This window comes from Macaca nemestrina, chromosome 2, assembly GCF_043159975.1.
Source record: "Macaca nemestrina isolate mMacNem1 chromosome 2, mMacNem.hap1, whole genome shotgun sequence".
Lineage (NCBI taxonomy): Eukaryota > Metazoa > Chordata > Mammalia > Primates > Cercopithecidae > Macaca > Macaca nemestrina.
The window spans coordinates 56,100,241-56,122,333 of record NC_092126.1 but is presented as its reverse complement, the minus strand read 5'-3'; the positions used below and the strand labels follow the sequence as shown (position 1 = coordinate 56,122,333).

General features: G+C 38.8%; 1 long non-coding RNA gene across 2 annotated transcripts in view; it reads right to left on the bottom strand.

The window, feature by feature from the left end:
• Window positions 1-22,093, bottom strand: part of LOC105499014 (uncharacterized) — a 118,962-nt gene that overhangs the window by 70,376 nt on the left and 26,493 nt on the right. For both annotated transcript variants that reach the window (XR_011619814.1, XR_011619813.1), the window contains exon 2: window positions 16,132-16,263. This is a non-coding gene — a long non-coding RNA (uncharacterized lncRNA). The remainder of the gene's footprint in view (window positions 1-16,131; window positions 16,264-22,093) is intronic.

Genomic DNA, 22,093 nt, shown 5'->3' with positions numbered 1-22,093 from the left:
ATCAAAGAATGAAACTTTAAAGTCCTAGTCATCTTTCTAGATGAAAGAAAATTAAGATTTTCCTGTGTCTAGAATGAAAAGCCATGGCTTAATTAAGTAGCAGTTGGAAATTATTGAGTACTAGTGAATGAAATTTAGGGTCTCACAAAATTTTAGATTTGGTTCAGAGTTCAGAGGTCATCCAATCCAAACTTTGGATAGGTTCTAGAATCCATTCTTCAGTACAATTGAAAAATGGTCATTCAATTGCTGTTTGAATACTTCCAGTTGACATGTAACTCACCACCTTTGGAGATAGTCTGCTCTTGTGTCCCAATTCTAGATGTTAGAACGTTCCCTTTTATGTGGCATTGAAATTGGAGTCCCTGTAACTTCCATTCATCTATCCTAATTAAGACTCAAAGAGTTTGAACAGGTGGGAAAAAAATTTTAATCAGTAAAAATATTGATACATTTCCATAGAGTTTAGGAGAGAAAATCTGAAGAATTTATAGGTGTAAGTCAATTTTCGCTTTGACACAGAAGTGTTTCTAATATTTAACGGCATGCCTCTTGTTAATCCTCTGCTCTCCAGAATGATTATCTTCAGTTCCATGAGACAATCTTTGTATGACGTGGTTTCCAAGACCCTAACAGTCCAGGAAGTCCTCTTTCAGAAGCTGTGCTGAGTGGTTCAATTGACTAATTGGAACTAGTTCTTTCTGGGACCTATGTTTTCTATGTTCCCCTTTGCTGTAAGGTTACAGTTAGAGCTGCCAAAAAGAGGAACTTCCATGAGATTCAGAGGAAGTAGCAGTCATCACTCTCTAAAGATGTTCACAGGCAATACAGTGATGAAAATATGCTTGCAGGGTTTCAGCTCGTGCTCACTCTTCTGTGTTCCACATTCAAATCTCCTTCCTGACTGCTGGCACCGTTGTGCAAGAGTAGCCCCTAGCCCACCACCAGACACTTAGGGAAAGACACACAGACAACATAGACTCAATAACCGATGCTGCCCGCAGATATAATGTGAACTCGGTATATAATTTTAAATTTTCTAGCAGTCACATTAACAAGGCAGAAGAAAACAAACAAGGGAAGTCTATTTGAATATGTTTAGTATAACCCATTATACCTAAAACGTTATCGCTTCAACACATAGACAATATTAAAAATATCTAATGAAACAACAAGGAGGACTTGATTCACATTAGGGAAAGCTCTGACTCCTCAGTGGAAAATAGACTGTAGAAATGGAAAGCAGATAGGACGCTACTGCAGTAACCTAGATGACGGATGATGGGGGCTTGGACTAGGGTTACAGTATAAAAGTGATAAGGTTTGGAAAATGTGTGCTGTTTTTTCAAGGTAGCATCAACAAAATCTGTCTATGGTGAAATGTGTAGTGTGAGAGAGAGAAGAAAGACCCTATCTTTTGGGATTAAACACCTAGAAAATACAGTGTCATTTACTATGAAGAAGGAGATTAAGAAAGAGCAGGTTTGTTTTGATTGGTCCAGCATATATTATGATTTTAAACATTTATTCTTTTATCTTTGCTATTTTGATAAGCACATGTTTATCTAAATTGCAGGCATAAACCTAGAGCCAAGGAGAGCTAATTACTGAGCCTATGGTCCCACTCAGCCTAATACCCAGGCATTGCCATTATACTCGGAATATACTTAATTTGTCTTACTCCACTATTTTCCATCAAAAAATACATTTACACATCTTGTTTGCAACTATAAAATTCACTCAGTCTCATGTTTCATGTATAGCATTACTTTGAATTCCCAAAATCATAGCCCCATTTCTTCCTTCCCTACTTAACCTGGACTACCACTTCAACACATTATTGCCTATACCCTCCAGTGCCTAAACCTCTTGTTTTTTCAGCCCATTGGAATTATCAGTCCCTAACCTATGATTAATCCAACCGTCTGCTTGCACAACAGAAATTTATAAGCTGCCAAACACTGCTTGAGAAAAATTGCATAACTGTACTGCTTGGACTTATTACATATTTAACATTTCCAATCTCAACTTAGTCCTCAGTACAGCTTGGCAATCCTTATGTCTGTATTCATTCAGATATTTTTCCTATTCACCAAGGTGACCATTTTATAACTTCACACTCCTGCTCAAGCTTTCACTTTCATATCCAGGAGAAAAAAACTACTTACTACTTTCCAGAAAACAGAATGAATACTCTAGATATTTAATTTATTCAAATGTCCTTCTCTGATTCCACCATTACATATATTTACTCTCACCTTCACCTGCCTTATTACCGTCATACTTCTCTTTTGCCCATCATCCCAAACTTCCTTCCACTCACCACATAAATCCCATGCCTTGTTCATGGCTCTGGGTCTTTGCAGATGCAATTTCATCTCTTCACCAATTGCTGTTGTTTCAACGTCTACACAGTTTTCAAAGTGCAATGGAAATGTTGTTTACCAGTGAAGCCCCACCCCCAAACCAGCTGCCATAGACAAAGATGGCAAATCCCTCCTCTTTATTATCGTAGTACACTATTGAGACCCAAATTATAGCACTCCTTATATTTTGCTACAATTATGTGTGTTATCTATTTCTGCCACCAAATCTAAGACTTTGATAGAGCAGGGTTTTTGTTATTGGTCTATGTGTATTCATCTCCAAAGCATGCAAAGTGATTTTTATGTTCTCTCACTCAACAACAACAATCAACACAGACAACTTCTGTGACCAAATTTGGTGGAGGGGGCTGGGTTCTACCCATTACCAAGCAAGCAGTCAGTTCTGCAGGGGATAAATGGGTGTCCTCCAATTTAATTCTGATACTATGTAGCTGGAGATAGCATCACATACCACAGATTGAGGGTTCAGTCCCTAAGACTGCCCCCTTCCCCAGACACGAACAATTGCTAGTTTGGGCCTCCAGAACTTCTGACCCACTGGCTTCAAGTTGGAGTTCTCAAGACCTTCTCTTTGGGTTTGATTAATTTGCTGGAGCACCTCACAAAACTCAAGGAAACATGTTTACTGGTTTATTATAAAAGGCATTACAAAGAATACAGATGAAGAGATGCACAGGGTGAGGTATGAGAAAAGGGGCATACAGAGCTTCCATGCCCTCCCTGGGTGGCACTCTTCAGGAATCTCCATGTGTTCAGCTATCCACAAATCTCTGAAACCTGTCTTTTGGGCTTTTATGGAGGCTTCATTATGTAGGCATGATTGGTTAAACCACTGGCCATTGGTGATCAACTCAATCTTCAGGCCCTCTCTCCTCCCTGGAGGTTAGGAGGTGGGACTAAAAGTCCCAACCCTCTAATTCTGCGCTGGTTTTCTGGTGACCAGCCCCCGTTCTGAAGCTACCTAGAGGCTGCCAGCCCTAAGTCAACTCATTAGCATACAAAAAGACATCACTCGGGCATTTTTAAAGATTTCAAAAGTTGAATGCCAGGAAATGGGATACATACCATTTACATACCAAATACCAAATATGTATTTCACGATATCACAATACTATATAGATTTTTTTGACAAGAGTTTGCTTGGAGATGTGCTGGACAAAGGCAAGGCTGTGGTGATAACAGTCTTAAAAAGATGTTTTGTGTTGTACACAAGAGAGCATTTTTCATTGGTTACAGAAGTGAAATTGATCCATGCCTGTCAGCCTTAGAAGTGTGTTCATTTCAGCAAAGCTGAATGGAGTGCACTTTCTTAAGTGCAGACTCACATTGAGAAATCCATGCTATGGAAGCTGACTTTCATAGCATAAGGCTATAACTGATTGGTTGACTTTTACTGATAAGATACAGGAAAAGGAAAATAACGTGAATATCACAAGTGCCACTGCTTGGTGTTACACAGTCTCCTCTGCAAAGTTTACCTTTGGCTTGGAAGAATAAACCAATAAAAATATTAATGCAAGGAACTTTCCAAATTGGGGGCTATCCATAAGGCTGCTTTTCCATTTCCAGTCTATTAAGTAATGTCACATTATCCTTGAAAGCAATAACACAGGAATTCATGTTTGCTGAAGAAGCTCCTTTGAAATTTGTCTCAAATGAAGCACAGAGAGCCCAGGAGATAAGCAAGCTGACAGGTATTTAACCAGTGTGTATATCACCTTCCATATATTATCAATTAATTTCCAAAACTACCAAATAAGGTAGCTGTTCTTATGTTCATTTATGTGAAAAGATTAGAACTTAGAGAAATTAAATAAGAGTTTCAATGTCATAAAGCTAGTAAGTGACAAAATTAGAATTCACACCCAGGTCATAGCCAAATTTGTTTCCCCTTTTGTATCATATTCCTGGGCCTAAGGAAAAATAAGAATGCCTTCGTTTTGAAGAAATCAGCCTGAAGAGAACAAGAAGTGGAAGCTGGGAAAGTCTCTACAAGTGTTCCTGACATGGAAAAGAAGTTGTGCTAAAATCTATAATATTTCTGAACCTCTTCTACATTGATTGATGGTTTTTATAGTTATAGAATAAAAATTCAAATCTTACATATTAGAAATTTACACAATCTCAACAGTTCCTGCCATTCTCAGGGAGATGTTTGCTGTACAGAAAGTCACACTACAAAGCAGTGTGGTACATTTAGGTTCTAGTGGGTATCTATAACCAGTTACTTCAGATTCACATAAAATACAAGTATATGACTCAATAATTCTATCTATACCATGTATTTTTAAATGACCAAAATAAACCTACAAGGCTCTATAAACTACATCAAAAAACAAAAAACAAATCTAGCTAGCTTACTTTTTTTTTTTTTTTTTTTTTTGAGACGGTGTCTCGCTCTGTCGCCCAGGCTGGAGTGCAGTGGCGCGATCTCGGCTCACTGCAAGCTCCGCCTCCCGGGTTCACGCCATTCTCCTGCCTCAGCCTCCCGAGTAGCTGGGACTACAGGCGCCCACAACCGCGCCCGGCTAATTTTTTTTGTGTGTATTTTTAGTAGAGACGGGGTTTCACCGTGGTCTCGATCTCCTGACCTTGTGATCCGCCCGCCTCGGCCTCCCAAAGTGCTGGGATTACAGGCGTGAGCCACCGCGCCCGGCCGCTAGCTTACATTTTTTAAGGTTTTCTGGGAGTCATGTATACTACTGTAGTAAGCACTTAAAACAAGAGTGGGTTATAAAAAATGGAGAGAAGAATGGAGTTAATAATTTTTTAGGACGGGCATGGTGGCTCATGCCTGTAATCCCAGCACTGTGGGAGACCGAGGCAGGTGATCATCTGAGTTCAGGAATTCAAGACCATCTTGGCCCACATCGTGAAACCCTGTCTCTACTAAAAATACAAATATTAGCCAGGCAGTAGTGGCACACGCCTGTAATCACAGCTACTCGGGTGGGTGAAGCAGGAGAATTGCTTGAGCCTGGGAGTCAGAGGTTGTGGTGAGCCAAGATTATGCCACTGCACTCCAGTCTGGGCAACAAAGTGAGACTCTGTCTCAATAATAATAATAATAATAATTTTTAATGCATGTCATGAAGTCTTATTTACTAACTTTGGACAGATCACAAATTTAACTCTAGTTATTTTAAATTCTAAACTAGAGAAAAGTATTTTAAAATTCATATGGAACCAAAAAAGAGCCCACATAGCCAAGGCAATCCCAAGCAAAAAGAACAACAGTGAAGGCATCACGCTGCCTGACTTCACACTATACTACAGGGAGATAGTACCAAAACAGCATGGTACTGGTACAACAGAAACACAGAACAATGGAGCAGAGTAGAGAATGCAGAAATAAGACCACCCACCTACAACTATCTGATCTTCGACAAATCTGACAAAAAGAAGCAATGGGGAAAGGATCCCCTATTCAGCAAATGGTGCTGGGAGAACTGGTTAGTCATATGCAGAAAATTGAAACTGGACCTCTTCCTTATACCATATACAAAAATCAACTCAAGGTGGGTTAAAGACTTAAATGCAAAACCCAAAACTATAAAGACTCTAGAATACAACCTAGACAATACCTTTCAGGGCATAGACACAGGCAAAGATTTCATGACAAAGACACCAAAAGCAATTGCAACAAGAGCAAAAATTGACATATGAGATCTAATTAAACTAAAGAGCTTCTGCACAGCAAAAGAAACTATCAACAGAATAAACAGACATGGGAGAAAAATGTTTGCAAACTATGCATCCAAAATAGGTCTAATATAAGGAACTTAAATGAATTCACAAGAATAAAACAAACAACCCCATTAAAAAGTAGGTAAAGGACATGCACAGACACTCCTCAAAAGAAGACATGCATGCAGCCAACAATCATATGAAAAAAAAGCTCAACCTCACTGATCATTAGAGAAATGAAAATAAAAACCACAAAAAGATACCATCTCACGTCAGTCAGAATGGCTATTACTAAAAAGTAAAAAAAATATAATAACAGATGCTGCAAGGTTGTGGAGAAAAAGGAATGCTTTTACACTATTGGTGGGAGTGTAAATTCGTTCAACCATTGTGGAAGATAGTGTAGCAATTCCTCAAAGACCTAAAGACAGAAATATCATTCAACCCAGTCATCCCATTATTGGGTATATAGCCAACAAAAATCATTCCATTATAAAGACACATGCACACTTATGTTCATTGCAGCACCATTCACAATAGCAAAGACATGGAATCAACCTAAATGCCCATCAATGATAGACTAGATGAAGAAAATATGGGTCTGGGGCAGTGGTTCACGCCTGTAATCCCAGCACTCTGAGAGGTTAAGGCGGGCGGATCACGAGGTCAGGAGATTGAGACCATCCTGGCCAACATGGTAAAAGCCCATCTCTACTAAAAATACAAAAATTAGCTGGGTATGGTGGCACACATCTGTAGTCCCAGCTACTCAGGAGGCTGAGGCAGGAGAATCGCTTGAACCCAGGAGGTGAAAGTTGCAGTGAGCCAAGATCATGCCACTGCACTCCAGCCTGGCGACAGAGAGAGACTCCGTCTCAAGAAAAAAAAAAAAAGAAAACGTGGTACATATACGTCACAGAATACTATGTATCTATAGAAAAAGAACAAGATCATGTCTTAACACAGGAGCAGAAAGCCAAATACTGCATCTTCTCACTTAAAAGTGGGAGCTAAATGATGAGAACACATGGACACATAGAGGGGAGCAACACACACTGGGGCCTATTGGAGGGTGGAGGTTTGGAGGAGGAAGAGGATCAGAAAAAGTAACTAATGGATACTAGGCTTAAGACACGGATGATGAACTAATGTGTGCAACAGACCCCCAAAACACACATTTACCTATTGAACAAACCTGTACATCCTGCACATATATGCCTGAACTTAAAAGTTAAAAAAAAAGGATTTAATGTTACTCTTAATAATGCAATAATAGTTCAGACTAACTTAGTACTACAGCTTTTAATTGCCAAAGGAAAGAGTGAAACATGATGGTACCACAGTTTAGTACATACATGTTGAAAGCAGATCAGATTATCAGAGCAGTGGAACTTTTTTTGATACTAAACCAATAAACCAATTTATTTTCTGAATATTTAGAAGCACAGCATTGAGTAATAACTTTAAAAGTTACCTTATAGAGGACACAACACCCACTTTCATTAAATTGCTTCATATAGCACATCCAGGTATTTTTAGTATTTCAATATATTTCTATTAACAAGTGGCAAACATAGCAAAGTGACCAGGTGTGGTGGCTCACGCCTGTAATCCCAGCACTTTGGGAAGCCAAAGCAGGTGGATCATCTGTGGTCAGGAGTTCAAGACCAGCCTGGCCAACATGATGAAACCCTGTCTCTACTAAAAATACAACTTAGCCAGGCGTGGTGGCAGGTGCCTGTAATCCCAACTACTTGGGAGGCTGAGGCAGGAGAATCGCTTGAACCCGGGAGGCAGAGGTTGCAGTGAGCCAAGATCATGTCACTGCACTCCAGCCTGACCAATACAGTGAGACTCCATCTAAAAAAAAAAAAAAAGAAGAAAGAAAGAAAGAAAGAGAAAGAAAGAAAGAAAGAAAGAAAGAAAGAAAGAAAGAAAGAAAGAAAGAAAGAAAGAAAGAAAGAACGAACGAACGAACGAACGAACGAACGAAAGAAAGAAAGAAAGAAAGAAAGAAAGAAAGAAAGAAAGAAAAGAAAGAAAGAAAGAAAGGGAAGGGAAGGGAGATTGCAAAGCATATTCAGGATATTAAATGAGGGTTTAGTCTTTTTCACTAATTATTTCTTTTTGAATAAATCACATATAGCACAAAACACAAAAAGTAGAATGAAAGTTCCTCCTTACCCTGTCTTCTAGCAACCCAGTTCCCAATGGGTAGGAACTGATATTTAAAACTATAATTCAATAAAAATTCTCTGAAATAGAGGAAGGCCTCGATCTATATATTGAATGGATCTATCTTTTATCTAAAGAAAAATGATCAATCCAGAAAGGTCAACTGTGAAACATATCCTAGTAAAATTATTGAAATTTAAAAGAAAAGATCCCTCTCGGTTTCCAGGAAAAATCAAAAAGTCATTTACAAAGGAAGGAAAATCAGGTTGGCATCACAATTCTTGTCAGCAACAGTCAAAGCAAGTAAACAGTGTGATAGCACTGCCCATAAACTTAAAGGGAGAAATGTAAGGAAAATATTTTATATCCAGCCACACTGTTTTTCAGATATTAAAGACACCCAGGAGTCTTTCCTGGTAATCTACTAAAGGATGAATTTATTTTAACAAAGAGATCATTAGGGAAAACAGTGAAATAACTGGTAATATGCTTAATTATAGATCTATGACTATAACATAGGTAAGAATAAGAGAGAAAAATTAGTATGTAAATATTATTTGCTCTGTCAAAATCATATTAACACAAAAGAAATAAAACTGACTGAAAATAGAATATGTTAATTGACTGCTATAAAGATAACAGGTAGAAATAAAAGGAAATTATTTAAGGGTGACAGAGTAGTTAAAATCTAACTAAGGACTAAGAACGTTAAATGAAATAATTAAAATAAGGTAATACTTTTAAAAAATACAAATCTTTCGAAACACAAAAAGTATTGCAAAATAAAAGAAAACATTTAATTTATAAAGTGAAGAAGGCTGGGCACAGTGGCTCATGCCCATAATCCCAGCACTTTGGGAGGCCAAGGCAGGCAGATCATGAGGTCAGGAGATTGAGACCATCCTGGCTAACATGGTGAAACCCCATCTCTACTAAAAATACAAAAAATTAGCCAGGCGTGGTGGCAGGTACCTATAGTCCCAGCTACTCAGGAGGCTGAGGCAGAAGAATGGCATGAACTGGGGAGGCAGAGCTTGCAGTGAGCCAAGATCGTACCACTGCACTCCAGCCTGGAAGACAGAGCGAGACTCCATCTCAAAAAAAAAAAAAAAAAAAAAAAAAAGCAAAGAAAATAAAGACTGCTGAAACCAACCCAACTGTTCCATAGAACTGATGTTTATGGCTTCTTTTGACTAAACATAGAATTTAACCCTCTCAGTCTCAGAACTTGAGAAAGTTACATTTGTCTTATCTGAGTTCCTTTCTCAGGGAACTAACCATCAGGCCTCCCAAATAGTATCAAGGAACTGACGCACTTACCAGATCACCTTATCTGGACAGTGAGTCCTCAGACCCCTCATTCATCACGATTGCCTAAGTGGCTACCTGCTTCCTGTTAACCAACTCCTCTTCTTTAACCCTCTCTAATTCCTGTCCTCCTGCATGTAGTTACAAGTCTTCCCTGCTATATAAACTCCTATTTTTAATCAGTCAGGGAGAAGAATTTGAGACTGATCTCCCATCTCCTTAGCAGTAGCAACCCATTAAAGCCTTCTTCCCTGGCAGTACTCATCTCAGTGATTGGCTTTCTGTGCAGTGAGCAGCAGGACCTAGACCGAACCCCTGGTATTTCAGTAACACTACTGAATGGAAGATATCCAGTAAATATTATGTTATGAATTATTATCTGCAGATAAAAAAATCAAATATCCATCAAATTACTACATGTAAATAGGTTCAACTTACCTGTTTTTTAAAAATTCAGATTGACTTAAAAGTCAAAATGCAATATTCTACAAGACAGTTGATTTCTTTTAAAAAGTCATTTTCATTCTTCTGCATTTTCTTATCATGAGTATTCATCAATATCAGCTTTATTCCATTTATACCATACATTTGCAAAACAAGTTTTTATCCCTCAAATCTTTCTGTTCCAAATTCAGGTCTGCAGAAACAATTTTACATTGGCTGTTTATTAAAGTAGCGAAAAATGAGCAAATGTTGGCTATTGAGGAAAATAAAGAAAAGGAAATCCATCATATAATTCATTTTATTCTTATATGCTAAACAGTTCCAGCCTTTCTCTTTTTATTTCTTACTAACTTGCCTCAGCTTTTTAAGACTAAATACAAAAAAAAAAAAATTAATGAACACTTCACAAAAAGATAATTATTTTAGAGTCTCTCTGTTTCCTCGCTATGTAGTCACAGGCAAATCGCTAATCTCAATCTCTTCTAAAATATTTATATCCTTCCTGTATTGCAGAAAATAAAATCTAACCTATTTTATAAGTCATCTATAAGTAATATAATCTGGCCAGGGATGGTGGCTCACACCTGTAATCCCAGCACTTTGGGAGGCCGAGGTGGGCGGATCACAAGATCAAGAGATCGAGACCATCTGGTCAACATGGTGAAACCCTGTCTCTACTAAAAATATAAAAATTAGCTAGGTGTGGTGGTGCGTGCCTGTAGTCCCAGCTACTTGGGAGGCTGAGGCAGGAGAATCACTTGAACCCAGGAGGTGGAGGTTGCAGTGAGCCAAGATCGCACCACTGCACTCCAGCCTGGTAACAGAGTGAGACTCCCTCTCAAAATAAATAAATAAATAAATTAAATAATAATAGTAAATAAGTAATATAAACTACTGCTACTTACAAACATATTTTATAGAATTTTTACTGACTTTAACTTAAATAATATTCCCATGCAGAAGTGCTAGAATATACAGATGTAAAAAAGAAACAATAGTAAAATCAGCCACAATTCTGCAACTACAGCTACTCTCTCACCACCATGAAATAGAAACCTGTATAACTGCCACCAGGCTTGTGTGCAGCCTGCTTCCCCTTCATCAGCTGTGTCATGTGTAAGTAGAGATGAACCATGCAGGGGACAGGAATGTGGGTGGGAAAAGGCAAAGCAAAGGCTCTAGTTGCATGATAGGCACTGGTACCTGGTACCCCAGGCCAGAGGTGGAACAGAGGTTGAACATACAAGTAAGAAAGTAGCATTAGATAAACTATAATCTACTTAGACTTTTAACAGAAAGTCATTTTGTGACCTCCTAGTTTTCTCTTCATTGCAGAGAGTCAGAAATAGAAAATATATTTCTCTAAAATATTAATGCATATAATTTTTCAAATTACAAAGAATATAGGTTCCATTGAAAAAAATAAGTGATATGAAAAAGTACAAACAAAAAGACTTTAAAACCCTAACTTATCTCATCACCAAACACTGCCACCATTTCTTGTCACCAACAAGCCTTTTCAACATGTTGTTAGGGGTCAATAGATTTAACACTGAATTGCAAATACTAAGATATTACCTATAGAAAGAATGAACCATTACCTATTATTGTGTCCCCTTATATTCTTCTTAGTTACAGTCAATTAGAGTCCTTAAACAAAACTTAGTCACAATTATATTGAGTGATTTCTGAGTATTAAGAGATTTAATTACTATAGCTTAAAAAATAATTGCTAGTTGATACAAAAATCAATTAGGTTGCTAAATATCCAGCTTTCACAATCATAAAATCTTTCCTACCTCCACATATTTCTATTTGGATTAGGTTGGATGGCTCCTCAGTTTCCTTCTAGCACTAAAATGTGATTTTCTGAAAAGCAATACAGAAACTAAGACATGCACTTATAAGTTAGTTTTGGTGAGCTTTTCTTAAAGTTAACAAAAAATTGATTCAAACCATTTCTTCTAATGTATTTTGACATTTGCTCTTTCAGCATGAAGTTAGTTACCAAGCAAAAGCTGGTTCTTAATAATTTATGTTGTCTACTTTGAATGTGATTACTCATAGGAGTCTGCAGAAATGAATCAATACTTGCTTAGCTTCTCAAAAAAGTAAATCGGAGATAATTGTTACAGTCATGCATGTTAATTTAGGTTGCCAAATTAATTTCTCAACACTCCCTATGCTACAACAGTCTTAATTAAGGAACAACTAAGGTTGCCTTTTCTTCTTATAGGTACTGTTGAGCCATTGACTCTGAACAAAGTCATTTAACCCTTTTGATGTACGAGATTTTAAAAAACAACGAAGAGGCCGGACACTGGTTCACACCTGTAATCCCAGGACTTTGGGAGGCCAAGGCAGGCGGAGGTCAGGAGATCGAGATCATCCTGGCCAACATGGTGAAACTCCATCTCTACTAAAAATACGAAAATTAGCTGGGCATGGTGGCACGCGTGGTAGTCCCAGCTACTCAGGAGGCTAAGGCAGGGATAATTGCTTAAACCCAGGAGGCAGAGGTTGCAGTGAGCTGAGATCACACCACTGCACTCCACCCTGGGCAACTAACAGAGTGAGAGTCCATCTCAAAAAAAAAAAAAAAAAGAGAGAAAATCTACAAAGTATTGTATACTGATATACTATATACTGTACATCTGTAAAACGGCTTTACAGAGGGCAAAGTGATTCCATGCTCTGTTTCTGCAATCTATTTTCTGTTCTGCAAGATGTAACCTAGGCCTCCTGGGAAGCTATTTTAATGTGGTGTGGATCTTATCAGTGTCCAATCCCAAGCTCCACATTTTAGGAGGATCACTGACAAATTAGAGTGCCTCAAAGAGAGAAGTCTGAGGAATTGTGGTAAGAGGAATGCTTGAAGGAACTGGAGAGAGAGAGAACTGGAAATATTTAACCAAAAGATAAGATGATGTGGTATCATAATAGTTTCAGGGATCCTCTTTTGTTCAAATGCCTGTTACACGGTAAAGTGCTTAATTTTATATCTTGTTCCAGATGGCAGAATTGGCATGGACTATTGGTAATTACAAGGAGATAGATAAGATTCAATGTAAGAATCTTTTGACAATATAAAGGGCTGCCTTACCCAGGAGTGAGCTTCCTGGTGTTCGGGCACTTCCTGAAGGACCACGTAGGTGGAATAAGGGAGAGTTCTCTGAGGCCCACTGTCTCAGGCTTTCAATGAATTAAAATATCAATGAATCACTCATTCATGAGACAGCCTTAGTCTTTGTGGTCCAGACCCCATTTTGACCCTTGTTATCACTGTAAGATGAACATCTCAAGTCTCCAAAAGACAAGGAAATGTCAAAAGGCCTGGCAGTTTCCTTATTACATGCCAAGACATACTGAGTGATTACCCACTACTATCCTATATAGCTGGTCATTGCTAGCATAAAAGTCAGACTATTGGAGAGCAGGTGTGAGACCAAGGGCATAATTCCCCCTTCCAAAAGTTTAAAGAGAGCACTGCCGTTCATGTACAACCTGCTACATTCTGCTGATCAATCTCATGTAGCCCCTACTGTATAATATTTAGTTTGCACAACACTCCAAAATAGTGAGCTCCTAAAGAGCAGAAACTCTGTACTATTTATCTTTATAACTCCATAGCTTATCAATGTGTTGGCATTTATTAGATACTCAATATAAGCTTAATGGAAGAATAAATGAATTCCATTCCAAATAAGCATTGCCTCAGTGCAGGCACTATATCAATGGCAAGATCCAGAATTAAAATAAGACACAGTTTTTGCCCTTAAGGAGTGCTCAATAATCAGCAGAATAAATATATGAGGGAATGAGAGCACCTGTATTGGGTGGAATTTTGGCTTTTAAGAGTCCTTTCAACCCTAAGATTCTACCAATCCATATTCTTTTCCTCAATTAAAATATCGTAGATGCAGCCTGGAGCTGTGGCTCACGCCTGTAATTCTAGCACTTTGGGAGGATCACTTGAGCCCAGGAGTTCCAGACCAACCTGGGCAACATGCTGAAACTCCATTTCTACAAGAAATACAAAAATTAGCCAGGCGTGTAATCCCAGTTACTTGGAAGGCTGAGGTGGAAGGATCACCCGAGCTCAGGAAGTCAAGGCTACACTGAGCTGAGGTCATACCACTGCACTCCAGCCTGGGTAACAGAGTGAGATCCTTTCTCAAAAAAAAAAAACCAAAAACATATATAGACAGATATAGACAGAGAGAGAGAGAAGGAAGGAAGGAAGGAAGGAAGGAAGGAAGGAAGGAAGGAAGGAAGGAAGGAAGGAAGGAAGGAAGGAAGGAAGGAGGGAGGGAGGGAGGGAGGGAGGGAGGGAGGGAGGGAGGGAGGGAGGGAAGAGGAAAAGGAAAAGAAAGAAAAAAAGAAAGAGGAAAGAAAAAGAAACAAAGAAAGAAAGAGAGAAAGAAAAGAAAGAAAGAGAGAGAGAGAGGGAGGGAGGGAGGGAGGGAGGGAAGGAGGGAGGGAGGAAGGAAAGAAAGAAAAATTTTAGATGCAAGAACAGGAAAAGTGGCCATGCTATGTTAGGTTATTCCTAGGTTTTTAATCTACTGTGCGCAATACTGTTCAGCTTCCAGCAAACCAAATTATTTGAGAAGTCAACCTATAGTCAAATTATGGGATTCTTTTAGTGAATTTAGAGTTAGAGAACAGAAGATCTTGGTAGAGATTTGTGTAAAACCTATACAAAATGCATATTCCTCATATTAAGAAAAAAATAGACTTTCTGGCCCTGAAATTTAAATTTATTCTCTATATACTAAAGAATTCAAACCATATCCATTTTAAAAATAATAAATACTGACATAATATGGTTAAATCTGTTAATTGTTGATAAGTTACTTTTAGTCTTCATCTTCTACAGAGGATGACACAGGACATACAGGTTAAGTTATTTGCTCCTATATCATGAAGTAGAAAGTAGCAGACCTAGGCAATTGAGCACCAGAATCCATGACAACTTCACTGATGGCCTGTTGTAATCATGTTCTCTTATATCATGATAAGACGTTTACTTCTTGCTTATCCTAGGAGGCCAATACACTGTAGTATGATTATTTTTGCCAGGTGTCCCACTAAGTTGAATCAGTGCTCCATGATTAGCCTTTCTTCTGATGCAGTAGTGCAAAAAAGTATGCTTGGGGTTTCAGAAAGATGCACAAAGCAATATGGTGTCGTTAAGCATTAAAACATCTAGACCTTTACTGCGTTTCCTTGGTATTATTCATACAAAGTCAGCTATCACCCTCTCTGCCCCATTCCTCACTGCCCCGTCCAAAAATCCACATTGTATTAAATAAATAATGATTAAATACAAATATATTATTCTACACATTCACACACTTGCAAAAGGCAACAAGCCACCTGTTTTTCTAAACCATTTTGACTTACTGAGAGATAAGACACTTACTGTGAAAAGCAAGAAAAATTTCATTCTGGAATCAAATTCTCTTTTCCTCAGTTAGTTTCACATATATTCTGTTTTTCACTTTGTGCTTTAAATAGTTAGTTAATTGGGACTCTTTAACAGATTATATATGTTTCTGCTGAGAGTAATTGTACCTTAACAATAACTGAAGGAATTTTTATTTAATTTGCTAGTTGGTTCATGGTTTGCTAGAGTTAAGCAGAAGCTGAAGTGCTCCTGACTGTAGGAGGTGAAACTCATTCATATTCTTTTGTAAACAAATTAATGGAGAGTTGCCAGTGTGTTTTCATCCCACAAAATCACCTTAGCAACATGGATATAAAAACAGCATGAACTTTCCCTCAGAGCCTCCAGTCTTTCCTAGCATGAGGACTCAACAATAAATGAGACTAGCAAAATTCTCCATTGATTTTAGTCTTATAAAATTGAGTTTCAGAATTTCCATGAAACATAGATTTTAACAGTAAAATAAAAAGAGGCTAAATTTCTCTTCTGTATAATGATTAGTATTTCCCAACAGGACTGTATTTGTTTTTTGATTTCCTGACATGGCAGGAAACATGTACACTTTGCTTGATGGAGTTTAAAATAATTTTAGAAAAAAAAAAAGCAGAGAAAGTTATATTTTCAAATAATTAGGTCGGACTAATTCGAATCATGGGCTCTATGGTCACCAATTATACTTACATCTTATTCCTCTGGAGTTGGAGGAGTATGAGCTCTGGAAAATTGAGAAAGTGGAAGCCGCACTGCAGTCTTCAAGTCCATGCTAACGCCTGTGGGCAGGGCAAATCCTGGCAGAAGGTTGCTCTCAGATATCTGTGGGAAATAAGCCACAAAGCTTGCTTTGTTTTGTGTGTTTTTTCATGGACTCTCATCTCTCCCACATGGAAAGGCCAGAAAACTCTCTACTTATTTGTGGATTTCTTATAGTTTTGTTCCTTTGTTTTGGTTACTGCTTATTCACACTCTAGAGAAAGGAAAGCCAGTGAAACTATAGCACAAATGTATTTAAGAACTAAGCTTCTGGGCCTCTGCCATCCGTCGTCTTCTTAGTATCTTGTCTACCTTCCAGATTTAAAGGTAGGAATGATGAACACATAAAAAATACCTTTTCTTATGATGGTCTACTTTTTTAAAATTGTTTGAATATTGCAGTAAGTCCTCAGCTAATTGTGTAAACAAAATTTTTACTGCTAATTTTTGAACTATGTGGAATATTGGGTAGGGAGTGGATCACCTGGCTGCCAGATGTATTCTTGCCTGCCCCAATATGTAATGGCAGTGATATATACTTGTAATGATCAGAGTCCATTATCTGTGCCAGAATGGTGACTCTTTTCCTGGTCTTTGTACATGAAATCTCAAGTGCTGGTTGACTGAGATGCAAATAGAGCTTAAAATCTTGCTAGTAAAAGCACCCGTCTTCTGTGAACAGAAATGCTAGATAGACCTGCAGAGCTCATTGCGGCAGAGTCAGAAGCACAAATTCTTCATGTGGGTCTCTAGAAGTAATAGCAAAAGGGGCCACTCTTACTTTTACACTTTCCTTCTGTCTACTAGCAACATAACACTAGATAATGATCACTGATTTAGGATGTATCCTGCATCCTGGAGAATGGCACCCCATCTTTGCAGAGTGTTATCTCCAAGCTTGTGCCTCTATGCCTTCAAAAAGCAGTTGATCACTCTGTAAGACTGGCAGCTTTTTGGTGGTATGCTCTGTCATGGGAACAATGTTCTTCATTGTGATATGTCCACGGCCATCCCTTTTTTTCTCTTTTAAATAGTCCTTAGTCTGAAACAATGTCAAGTGGGATACTATGTCTATGGATCAAGCATTCTATAAACCTTCAGACATTGGAGATTGTTGAGGTTCCAAAAGTGGCAAATGAAAACCCATACCTAGAATATGTGCTGATTCCAGTAAAAATGAATTGCTGCCTATTCGAGGATGGAATCAACTTAGCACCAAGTGACTGGTTAGTCTCCTTGAAAGATGGCATCCTATCAGGCTTGAGTATCATTCTCTGATGCAGGCTAGTTGAATATCCGATAGCAGTGGTAGTTAGCCATGGTGATTATCAGTCCATGATGTTGGTAGCACCCATGAATTGTTTTCATCCCTGATAGTCTCTTCATGCATTCGTTGTACCAGCACTGTGGTAGCTGATGACAGCAGCTGGCTGTCACATGTCAGCCAGCAGCAGACAGAGTCATTCTGTCCACTGAGTTCAGTGCTGTTTTCATGGTAAACGCTTTCTGGTAGGCATTAATAATTACATAGAAACTTTTCAAATTTGTACTTACTCCAATAGGTACATCACATACCTCTTCCCCAGACCTCCCTGTCCCCAAGGTTTCCATTTTTTTCTTTCCAATCTCTGACCAAGCAGCCAAGCTAATTGCCACTGCGCAGAAATTTCTGTATATTCTTATCTTGGGCAATTTTTCTTTTATTATTATTATTATTATTATTATACTTTAAGTTCTAGGGTACATGTGCACAACATGCAGATTTGTTACATATGTATACATGTGCCATGTTGATGTGCTGCACCCATTAACTCGTCATTTATATTAGGTATATCTCCTATTGTTATCTCTCCCCCCTCCCCTCACCTCATGACAGGCCCCAGTGTGTGATGTTCCCCATCCTGTGTCCAAGTGTTCTCATCGTTCAATTCCCACCTATGAGTGAGAACATGTGGTGTTTGGTTTTCTGTCCTTGTGATAGTTTGCTCAGAATGATGGTTTCTGGCTTCATCCATGTCCCTACAAGGGACATGAACTCATCCTTTTTTATGGCTGCATAGTATTCCATGGTGTATATGTGCCACATTTTCTTAATCCAGTCTGTCACTGATGGACATTTTGGTTGGTTCCAAGTCTTTGCTACTGTGAACAGTCTTGGGCTATTCACCCACCTCGGCCCACCTCAGCCTCCCGAAGTGCTGGGATTACAGGTGTGAGCCACTGCGCCTGGCCCTGTATTTTTAGTATAGACGGGGTTTCATCATATTGGCCAGCTGGTCTCGAACTCCCGACCTCAAATGGTCCACCTGCCTCAGGCTACCAAAGTGCTGGGATTACAGGTGTTAGCCACTGCCCCTGGCCTACCTTGATTTCTTTGATTGCACACATTGAATGATGCCTATTGGCTGCCCTGCAACAGGTATTCCTGGTTTTGTGCCCAAAATGTTGCCTTTTGGCCTACCATACCCTGTATCCTGTACCCATATAAACCACAAACCTCTGGGTCTGTGAGGCAATGAGCAGAAGAGCCAAGGAGCAGAAGAACTGTGTGGCAGAGAAGGAGAGAAGAAAAGGAGCATCTGAACATCAAGAGGAGACCAGCTGGGGATGGTAAGACAGGAGTTTGGCCACAGAACAGCTCAACTCAAGGGAAGATCATCTTCCCACTCCATCCCCCTTCCAACTCCCCATTCATACCACTGAAAGCCACCTCCAACACTCAATAAAACCCTTGCATTTACCACTCTTCAAGTCCGTGTGTAACCTGATTCTTCCTGGACACCAGACAAGGGCGCAGGTACCAAGCGGACACTGAGCTGGTTAAAACTTAAGCTGGCTGTGGACAGTAGAGCTAAAACAGCACCGTAACACTGGGGCTTCAGGAGTCACAAGCACCCACCCCTAGATGCTGCTGTGAGGCCAGAGCCCAAAAGTACCCACCCTGGTTTCTGCACCTGCCTGTCTGCATGTTCCCTATCCCATAAGGGGTTTGAACTCACGGTGACCAGATAAAGAGCCACGGCCCTGTCACACTTCCTTTGAGGGCAGCCAAGGAACTCTCCCATTTCAAAAAAAGATGAGAGGTGGATTTTGTAACATCCCACTTTGGAGTCATTGTATAGGGGCTGCTGTGAGGAAGGGTTTATAATATTGGGCAAAACAGTTCCTTTGGACCAAGGTCATCTCCAAAGGAAAGACTCAGCAGGTCCCAATCCTTGAAATTAAGAAAATGAATGCTTACAGCCTACATCCTGAAGGGGGATCTCGGCCATGCATCAAACAATTACTTTTGGTCTTGGCTATCTTATATGATTTGGGGGCAACCTAGTTAACTCCCTAAATATGTTTTATTTAGGTATATCTTATTTTATGGTTAATGTTTTAAACATTTGTAAACCCTTACCACACCCAAACAACAAAAGAGGAGATGATCTAGAGCTATTCAGGGCAAAAGGGAAAATTCAACCTAGAATTACAAACCACAAAAAACTCAGACATATATAACCTATACATCTGAAGAACCACAGTTTGACTGTGTCAGGAATTTGCAAGAGCCTTTGTACTAAGATCATGGTTTCTTAATTTGTGAGTAACCAGAAATGTGGATTTTTATGACAAGATGAAAGGAGAGGTATTCTTTCATCTGGCATTCTTTAGAGGCTTGTGGTAAATTAGGAGTTTACAGAGGGATTCTTTTGCTGCAATCAAAGTCACAATCCCAAGGAACATGTATTAAGTGGCCTGGAAACCTCAGGTAAGCAAATGTAGTATTTGGAGGTTTCAATACGGTTTATTTAAATGTAGAAAGTACTGGGAAAGTTTGCATTGAAGACAGTTATAAATGCTTTAGAATCTTTATTTTATTATCTATACCATACTTTAATGTGTACGTGCATGTGTGTGTGTGTGTATTACTGTGATTGGGAAATGGCCAGCAATAAGTGGACTGACGTAATGGATTAGGAAGGTAGGAGTTGTGATTCTGTGACGGTTTCTGTTATGATAACTAGAAAATACACACACACACACACACACACACACACACACAGAGAGAGAGAGAGAGAGAGAGAGAGAGAGCGAGAGAGCAGGGTACCATAAAGGAAACTATATAAGCACCAAACTAAATTGCCAAAGAGAAAAAGACAGTCAATTTCAAAATGAGAACTTGTGTCTGTGCATAATCAGTTATCTTTAATTCCGTTAAGTTAAAGGGAACCTGGGCAAAAGAAAATGTGGGGCTCTCAGACTATCCATTCTCTAGGCTAGAAATCATCTAATTAGCTTTCTGATGAATTAAATTTGAGCTGAAAATAATTACATAAATTACTTCAGTAGTAAAATAATTCAGAATTCATTTATTTGAAATAATGTACACTTGGACTTGTCATGTTGCTGGTTTTCTCACTTAGACATTCATTTATCATCACAGCTAAAAAAATCATTCATTAAAAATTATTTAAATGCATAAAAATGAACCATGTCACCAAGGTATTCATTTTCCTCTCACCTTTTTCACAAACACCTACTATATTTCAGACATTGCCAGGCACAGTGAATAAAAGATGACTAAGAAACAATTCTTGTTTTCAAGAAATTCACAATTTAGTAAGGTAGATAGATATAAATAAATATACCAGGCACCGAATAATATACAAAAGACAGTGAGTCATTAAACGGAACAATTATTGTCTATCATGTCCCAGGTTCTAATATTCATAAAATAGAAATAAAAAAAAATACATGTTCATGATACATGACCTCATGGGAGGCGACATTTTATCTGGATTGGTTTGGAAGTGATGAATGAGGATATATATGTTTTAGGTAAGTTCATATTTAAGAGTTGCACTTGTCCAAGTGAAATAAGAGTAAGAGAGGACAGTAAGAGAGTGAGTGCTGATGTCCTCAAGCAATACGCAGTCAGCAGCATACAGAAGCTGAAAAGAGAAACTATAGATATACAGGTTTAGGTTAGAATAACGCCCTGAGGGTAAAGAAGCAGAAAGGGGTATGGGAATTGAAATCATTGGCAAGACACTTGTTCAGCTCCATAGATTATGGTGTTCTCTATATTTAAACACTATAGATCATGGAGTCTAAGCAAGGTAAGGAAGAAAGTGAAAGTGACAAATAGCTGAGGAATTAGAAGAGAATGAAACAATCATTGAAATATAACTTTTTATGAGGCTAACAAGTATGGTAGGGTGATGGAGTAAAAGCTGAAATGATAAGCTGTGGTTTGCGGTCAGTTATTGGAGTTTGATATTTCAAAGGAGAAGACTTTCAAATCATCACAAAGGAAAGCACATATGAAAGTCAAAGGAGTTACAGAAATTGAAGAACTCTGAGGGACAAGAGCATTGAGTCATCCATTTGCAGTTGAAAGTAAGGAGGAACATGGTGGAGAGGAAGACAGTGGGCCAACTGTGCCGTCAGTGCAAGAATGCCCACTACACACAGCAGCTCACTTGTTAGGACTCCCCCACAACTGAATTGGTGGATATCTTCTCTTGCCTGGGGCAGAATGTAAAGATGACAAAGAGAATTACCTCTAGGAGGCCCAGTTTTATCATGATCCCAGCTGTTCCTGTCAGAAGGTTCTAAGGTCTATAAATGGGCATCAAGCAGAGATAATTTACCTCTCAACACAAGCACAGGGATTAGCAGCACAATCTTAAGGGTCTGTATTAATTTCCTCCCTAAAAAGAAGTTTCTGTCTGGCTGCTTCTAATTAGAAGGATGTGGGCTAACAGAAAACTGTTCTGGGGCTCAGAAAGTCTTTATTGGCCCAGTTCTATATCCTGGATTAGTTGCCTTGTACACAAGTTACCTAACATCTCTAATCTTCACTCCAGCAAGAAGAGCATTTGAGAGCTAATATGAGATAGAAAGA